Below are 8,784 nucleotides of genomic sequence, written 5' to 3'. Positions count from 1 at the left end.
TTGTTTACTTTGTTTCTCTCTTTGGTTTCTATTGGTTTTTTTTTCTTTCTCCTTTTGTATAGAACAGAGATTTTTTTATACACATTTAGCCTGTCACTCAAATACTAGAAACCTTTTTTATATACACGATGAACACTTTTTCAAATACATGATTAACGGTTCTTAAACATATGTGTTTTGATGTCGAATTTTTTCATACACATTCTACATTTTTTTATATACATTAGAAATATATATTTATACATAGTTGATTACATTTTTCAATTATTATTGTAAATCATTTTTATAAGGATATATTTAGTATATTTCGAAAGACAAGCAAAAGTTAAAAAAACAAAATCTGAAAGGTGAAAGAAGAAGAAGAAGAAGAAGAAGAAGAAGAAGAAGAAGAAGAAGAAGAAAAGGGCACTAGAGGCCTGTGGCCTCTACTAGGAGGGCCCATTCGGGATGGCTGCTTGTACCAAGTCTTCCATACGTGTCGTTATAAGCGAGACATAGAGATTAACTTTTAGCGCCTGAAGCGTCAATTAGGAGAACATGCCAAAATGTACGAGCTTTTATATACAAAAAAGGGAATTTCGATCCTAGGAGACCCCAATATGTGTTTCTTATTCCGCCCATGAACCGCGTGCGTGCACTTTCTGGGCGCTAGTACGATCTGTATTGGCCTGAAAATCCTATATCTATGAAGAGGTACAAACTTTACGTAAACTTCCTAAAAAATAAAACAACTCACGCCCTGAATTTCAGGGGGTGGGCCCGTCCTCCTCTAATCTCCAATCATATTTGTCCACCTAGCTCATTACGTTAATTACATAGCAATATTTACGCAGGTCTCACATCTATCATATGGCTCACCAGGGCGATTTCTCTTTCGTTACGAAACGTGGTTTTGGCACAACTTTGGCGCCGCGCTACTGGACCAACCCAGTACTGTAGATGACCACTAATTTTGCTTCATCTGTCACTTTGTGGTTGTTTAATCATTTTTTCACTGTTGGCGTTTCTTTCTGGTTTTTTGTTTATTATTTTTCTCATTTTTTCTTCCTTTTCTTTCATTTCTTTCTGTGTCTTTTTATATTTTTAAAAAGTCCATTTTCTTCTCCTTTATATACTTTTTCACCCCGTTCCATATTTTTCAAATACATCAGGAATATTATTTACACACGTTGAATATTATCAAATACATGATTACATTATTTTTCAAACATATGTTTCAATATCTATTTTTCATATACACATGTACATTTTTTGTATAGAACTAAAACCTTTTTTTGTATAGAACTAAAACATTTTTACATATCTTTAATTTTATTAAGTACATTATTTTTTCCCAATTACATGTTTTAATTTCTTTGAATACATGTTAAAAATAAAAAACACACTAGAAATTATTTTTAATGACAAAAACACTTTTTTAACTAGTTGACATTTTTTACCATCTATAAAGATATCTTAATAATGTCATGAACATATTTCTGATACTCATAGTTTTTCTAATGAATGCAATACATTTCTAGTAGTACAAAACAATATTTCGAATTACATTATCATTGTTTTACATTGTATAGATTTTTTAAATATGTCACGAACATTTCTTTTGAAAGGTATGAACATTTTTTAAATGCCACAACTTTTTTTATTACACTGTATTAACATTTATTAAATTCATGGTTTATATATTTTCATGTAAATTATAATTACTTGAATATATGCACTCATAATGTTTTCAAAAATAATGAGAAAGAAGGAAAAATGAAAAAACTGAGAAGAAAAATGAACAAACCTGCAGCAAGCTACTTGACGCTAATAACTTTATTACACTACTCTACTTTTACTAAATTTGTGGTCTATATATTTTTATATAAATTTTAAGTTCTTTAATAAATGCACTCGTAATGTTTTCAAAAATATGAAGAAAGAAAAAAATGAAGAAAAAAAAACTGGGAAGAGAAATAAACAACCTGCAACAAGCTACTTGGGTCGGCCCGCTAGTACAGACGCCTCACCGCCTGACGCAAGTGGAGCTTGTGGCACAAATTGAAAAGACTAATTTATTAAGAATCAATTGAATTGAATTCATAGTATCATCGTTGGCTGGAATCAATATATTCACGAGATCCGGGTCACAATTTGTATCGACTAAACAAATAGTAGGTCCTCACTCTAATTAGACGTTAAAAATAGATTAGTGCCGGATGCGGGGAAAGGTTGGGTTTTCCTATGAGTGGGCCCTTTTTTTAGAAATTCTAATTATTCTTGATGCCTCTGCTTACTGCCGTATTTATGTTAAGGATTGTGATAACTGTCAACCGTGTGGCAGATTGCAAAAAGTACCGCACTACCCCTTCTCTTCGATCCACCACGTCCCAAAAGAACCCCCTCCTTCGATCCGAATTTTCTGGCTCCTCCCGATTTATTTTTTCTTTGCACAGTTAAAAAATAGGCCTGACAAGGGGATCGAACCCACACCCGTCCATACTAAATGTAACCACAACAACCACCTAGGCTAGCTCCCTTTGTTGATTCTAATAAACTTACATCCTAGTTGAATCTTCTTGAAATGAGATTGCACAAAAAAAAAGACAAACATTAACTAAAAAAATCCAAAACGGCAGCCTCACTTTCCGGGTTTAAGACTATGCACCCTAGTTCTATCATTTTTTCTGCACGTTTCACACCGGTTCACAGAAATGATCATGCCATACCCTTCTTTCAGATGTATATTACCACAGTGTTTTCACATAAGTTATCAACTATGTGGGTTGTATATTACCATGCTATTTACATAGAAATTACTTAGGTGTGTTTTTTTAACAACTTTTTTCTCCCCTGGTCAAATTTAAGGCGGTATCGTGCATAAGTTATCAGATATGTGTTCGTATTTTACCGTGCTATTTTCACATAAGTTACCAAGGGTATTGTTTTTTTAAATAATTTTCCCTTTAGTCAAATTTGGATATTGGCTTTTAATATGTTTCCCCTTGGTCAAATTTACCACGGTGTTTGTAAGTAAGTTATCGGGTATGCGGTTCATTTATTACCGTGTTATTTTCACATAAATTACCGGGGGTATATTTTGTTTTCCAATAACCTTTTTCCCCCTTGGTCGAAGTTACCACAGTGGTTATACGTACATTATGGGGTATGTAGTTCATACATTACGGTGTTATTTTTCACATAAGTTATTAGGAGTATGTTTTTCAACAACTTGTTTCCCTCTTTGGACAGAGTTACCGTGGTCCGTAAGTTATCAAGTATGTGGTTCATATATTATCATGCTATTTTTATACAAGCTATCAGGATATATTTTTTTCAAAAACTTTTTTCAACAAAAAAAATTACTTTTGTATGTTTCAAGCAAAAAATTCCTCGGGTCAAAAGTTACGGCAGTGTTCTGAACTTAAGTTATCACGCCTACGATGCCTATATTACCATGCTATTTACACATCAGTTACAGGGGTATGTTTTTCAACAACATTGCTCCATCAAGTGTCAAACTTACCGTGTTTTTTATACCTAAGTTATCATGCCTGCATTACGTAAATTATCATGTTGTTTACACTGAAGATACGGGAGGCAAAAAAAGGTTTCCCAATCTTCTCCCCATGCACTAGACACTGAAGTTATCATGTCTGTGGTGTGTTAAATTACAATGCTATTTAGGAAGGAGTTATCGGTGTATGTTTCAAATATTTTTTTCCCCGAGTTGAAGTTAACAGGGCACGTGGTATTTTAACTTACCAGCCATGCGGTGCGAAATTACCATGCTACTTTCGCGGGAATTACCGGGGTATGTTCCAGCACCCGGTCAAAAGTTACAGGCCCGGGTAACTTAGCAGCCCCTCAGGCCATCATGTAGAAAAACTCCTTGCAATAAGTTATTTGATAATCACTAGGGTGGAATGAGTTATCTACGGGTTGATTCCATAAGTTTTTGATTCACTAACTCCACCAATGTACAACTACATGGATTGATGAATCTCAGCACAAGCATGATGTAGCTGACCTGGTTAGTGCGGTCAGAGTTTCCCATTGACCAGGCTAGGTCCTCGGTCGATGCACCATGTCAGCACCATGAAGGACATGCCGGACGCAACCACACCCAGAATTTAGGTAAAATCAATCAAAGCCGATCAGTGGCAAGCCATGTTGTGCATACTGTAGTAGCAATTCAGAAGCATGATGGTTGGTTGGTTTCTTATGGAGTAGAGGAAAGTGAGGATCTGGAACCTGCTAGAGATGATCCAGCCGACGAGGCTGCGCTACACGCCGAGGCCGACAACAACGGCCTGGAGGAAGCTGAAGGCCACACCTATGTAGAAGGTGATCACCATGGCGCCGTCGAGCTAGACGAGCATGCTGGCGAGCTTGGTGGCGCCGATGGTTGCCCTGAGGTTGAGTGACTCGGAGTGGGTGACTACGACGAGCACGAAGGAACATTGGGGGATGGCCATCCGGCAGCTGGAGAAGCCCCTGTTCATGAGGCTCCCCGTCATCATAAAGAGAAATGTGGTTTATCTGGTTGAGACAATACAAGTTATTGGTCGAAACAAATACAAGTTATTGGGCTAACACATCATAAATTATTATGCTAAAATGAAGTTACCATGAAAAAATAGAATGAGTTAAACATGCTGACAAGTGTGAAACGTGGTGACACTTCATAGTTATCAAGCTGTCATATTAAGTTATCAGGCTCAGTTTGCATAATTAATCAGGTTGAAAGTAAAGCGGGCCGAATTAAATATGCTGACACCGTATAATCTATCAGGCTCAATTTGCATAATTAATCGGTTTGAAAGTAAAAAAAATGTTGAAAGCAGATTGCAAATATGCTGACACAGTATAATTTATTAGGCTATAACAGTGTGATCTATCAGTTAGAAATTGTTCAAGTTACCATGTTAAAAAATAGAATGAGTTAAATAGGCTAACAAAGTGGTTCTTATCATGCTGACACACTAGAATTTATTTCATGCCGACATACTATAAATTATCAGGTTCAAGCTGCATAAGTCATCAAGTCAAAGTAAAACATAAGTGTTGAAACCAGTTAGAGTTAAACATTTTGATACATCACAAGTTATCAGGCTGACATATTATAAGTTTATAACTTAACTTATCAGCTCAAGTTGCTTAAGTTATCTGGTTAAAGTAAAAAATCAAGTATTCAAAATGGTTCGAGTTAAAATGCTGGCATGATATAATTTATCAAGCTAAATCAATACGAATTATCAGGTAGAAACAATTGAAATTACTATGATGAAAAATAAAATGAGTTAAACAGGTTAGCAAAGTGAGTGTTGTCATGCTGACACGCTAGAAGTGACCAAGCTGACATAGTGTAAGTTACCGAGATGCATAAGGTTCAGACATTAGACTTCCTCTGAACAAAATACTCCTCATGCCAAGTGGTCCCAAGGCCAAGAACAGAAGGAAACTTAAGTACCTGAATGGTTAGATCAAGATCAATGGCGCCATGTTTGTGCTGCTCTCGGAAGGTCTCGAAGCCCTTTCACGATATGTAGTTGAACCTGTGCACGTCGATATCGATCCCAAAGTAGTTCAATCCCTACTTCATAATAAGTAGACATATGCACATGTTTCAATCGGGATTAGGGTGCTTCAGGAAATATATGAATTTCGGCATGTTGATGGAGATGTAAGGAAGCATGAATGGTCAGTATAGCTTGTAGAATTTGTGCTGGGGTATAGACAACACTGACTTTTGGTTGTAGGTCTGCACAAGCCTCCTGTCGGCTGCACTAAGCTGCGGGTCTTGGGGTTCACAATGTCCGCAGAATTTTCAGCCTCTCTGTGTAGGGCACGTTGTTGTCCACCGGGAACCGCTTGATCTTCTCCATTTCCTAATTAATAATACTCTACATAACTAAGTACTTACAAACTTGTCTGAGGCACTGAAAATGTTTAGCTTATGAAATGTAATCAATTTGGCTCACCTTGATGATGTCCTTAAGCTGAGGATAAATCTCTGTGTCGAAGCAATCAGATATCTTGACCAGGATTACGCTTTCACTGTCGTTCTCGCCAAACATGGTAGTAGAATAGGTAGGCAATTGTACAGATCAGCTAACTTGGTAAGTTTCAGATCTAACAAGTCAATACGTCTTGGATAAGTAGTTCATAATGTTCGCAACTCCCACAGGTAAACATAATCCATACATAACAAGGTGAGTAGTGTGGAGAAATGTTAGATGAAACAGAGCTTTCAGATGGCCGAGGGGACTGACTAACCACACACCGAATCAGTTCGGCACAGCCTTGCCGGCACGGTGACCACCACCACCAGCAGGAGCAACACCGCCCGTCGCGCCCATTCCCAGTCCACGACGGACATTGGACAGAGTCCGCCTCGGCTGGCTAGTCGCCGGCGCGTGGTTGGCTCGCGGCGGGACGCAGGAGGTAGAGGGGGCGGCGCACAATGCCTGGTGTGGGTAGGGGGAGGGGGAGTGTGGGCGGCGCGGGGAGGCGGAAATAGGAGCCTCCGTCGGTGGTGGCGCGGTGGTGGGCGAGCGACCATGGTGGCGCATGAGCTCGCCGGTGGCTGGGATGGGGATCAGACTGAGGTCGGGGGAGAGAGCGAAGCAAAATTGGTTTTCTCGTGAGGGTGGGGTTCAATCTGTTTGGTGTGCTTTTTTTTCTGCGTACCGCTTCAATCATGTGATCGTGATCCGACGTCTCTCAGTTAGTGTGGCAGTTTTGCAAACTGTCACAGGGTTGCCAAATACATTTTTCGTTATGTTAATGCACTTTTTTCAATGATAGGTAAGCAAGGTATTATGGGTCCTTTATAGGGAAGGCGTTATAAACAAGACATAGCCAGTCCCATATTAGCCGGCCAATTTAATTGTTTTTATTGCGTTTGGTTTCCACTGGCTTTCTTATCAGGTTTTTGTGTTTTCTTTTGGATTTTTTTTATTTTTTTCTAATCTTTTCTTTTCCATTTTTCCTTTATTAAATGTGGGAACATGTTAATAAACTCGATTTATTTTTAAAAATGGTGCACATTTTTATTCATGAATATGATTAAAATTCGTGAACATTATGAAAATTCAAAAACATCTTAAAGTGTGTGAGCAAATTTTGAAACTAGATGCACACTTGTCACCATTGTTGGCAGCTCAACCTATCTTCTTGAAACCTTATACAGATAACTGAGATAACACGCAACCCAAATCCATGCTAATATGTTGACGTCGATGGAAGGAGAGCCGATGTAGGAGTGGTGGCCGGCGGCGTCTAGGTTAGCACCCGGGCCGGCCTCGGGGAATAGCACGAGGCTAAGGGAAATGAATAGATTTTCTAGTAGCACACTAACCAAATTTTATGGGCTTGGAATTTTTGTGGTATGATTGCTATTGGTTGCAATCCAAACACACCCTCAGCCTTAGCGCCTCCATCTCCTCATTGAGTGCTGACAGCGAGGCCCCGAGCCCCAAGCTTGGGCGGCTGCAGCGAGGATAGCACCTGGACGGCCGTCCGTGTCAGGATCCACCAGCTTTTTGCCGGGTCCTTGCACGCCTTTAGGGTCAGCTTCTCGTATTTTAATCACCGGCACAACGTGCCCTCCTCCTTGCGGCAAAATTTTGTGTTTTGACCCTTTTGTGAAACCTATCCGAGATCTGACCCTATTTTATAATTTTTTTTGAGATCTAACCTTTTTAATACCGCCACGGGGCTTGGCGGTGGCCTTAGAAAACATACCGCGGGGCACCTGTCGCGGGAGTAAGTCTGACAGTAAGAGTAGGGGGTACGTAGGAGGAGGTAAGGTCCTAACTACGGTGAGGTTGTACACGCAACGTTACGAGTTCAGGCCCCTCTCGGAGGAGGTAACATCCCTACGTCTCGGTGCCCGGAGGCTTGTCGACTGGATTATGCATGGAAGTTACAGGGGGTGTGAACCCTTTTGCCTTAGGAGGGGTGTGGCTTATATAGAGTGTGCCAGGCCCCTCGCAGCCCTCAGTTACACATGGTTGGATGTGAGTTAAGACAGAGGCATTAATGGTAACGCCAGCTATTAATGATCTTTATGAATACGGAGTGAACGCCTGACCGTTGCCATCCTGGGGTGGCTTTAGATCTTCTGTACTCCGAGTGATTCTTCGTATGGTCGAGTGACACTACTGTGGTCGAGTGGAATTGGGGTATCCGAGTGGAATCTTCTGTCGAGTGGATTGCACTTCAAGGTGATTTCAGTCGGTACCCTCTGTTGGACTTTGAATGTCTTTGACTCTAGGGCAGTGTCCTTGGGTAGGGTGTCTAGGTCTGGCCTAAGACCCTAACCTAGGTGCATGTCATCGTCATTAGCCCCCAAATGGATTGAGGTCCGAGAGGAAAAAGGGTTGAAGTTGGTTCTGATTCGATTCCATGATTCGGAGGCATTTTATAGAAATCTGGAAAGCACACTAGTATTTTAACCCTGCCTCAGCCGCCTCGATCGATTCTGGTTTCTGATACTGCGAGTGAATTATGCAATAAATCTTCAAGTGAATCAGAGCGTGAAATCTTTGACGCGATTGAATGTTCTGTGGTCTGCGGATCTCATGGGATTCAAAATTTCGGGGAAGTGCGCGGGACGGGGCGTGGTGCAGTAAACGAAACGAGCAGATAGGGACTCCTCAATTTCCACACCACCTTTTTTCCACGCATCAAGCGAGCGCCTGCGACGGGATGTGATAAGATTTCTCGGGCCCACGAGTCAGCCACTCGGAAGCAGCCCCATAAAAAGCGTCGAGGCCGATGCGAGGCACTATGCACTCC

The sequence above is a fragment of the Triticum dicoccoides genome, chromosome 2B (assembly GCF_002162155.2).
Source record: "Triticum dicoccoides isolate Atlit2015 ecotype Zavitan chromosome 2B, WEW_v2.0, whole genome shotgun sequence".
NCBI lineage: Eukaryota > Viridiplantae > Streptophyta > Magnoliopsida > Poales > Poaceae > Triticum > Triticum dicoccoides.
Note: the sequence above shows the minus strand (reverse complement) of the source record.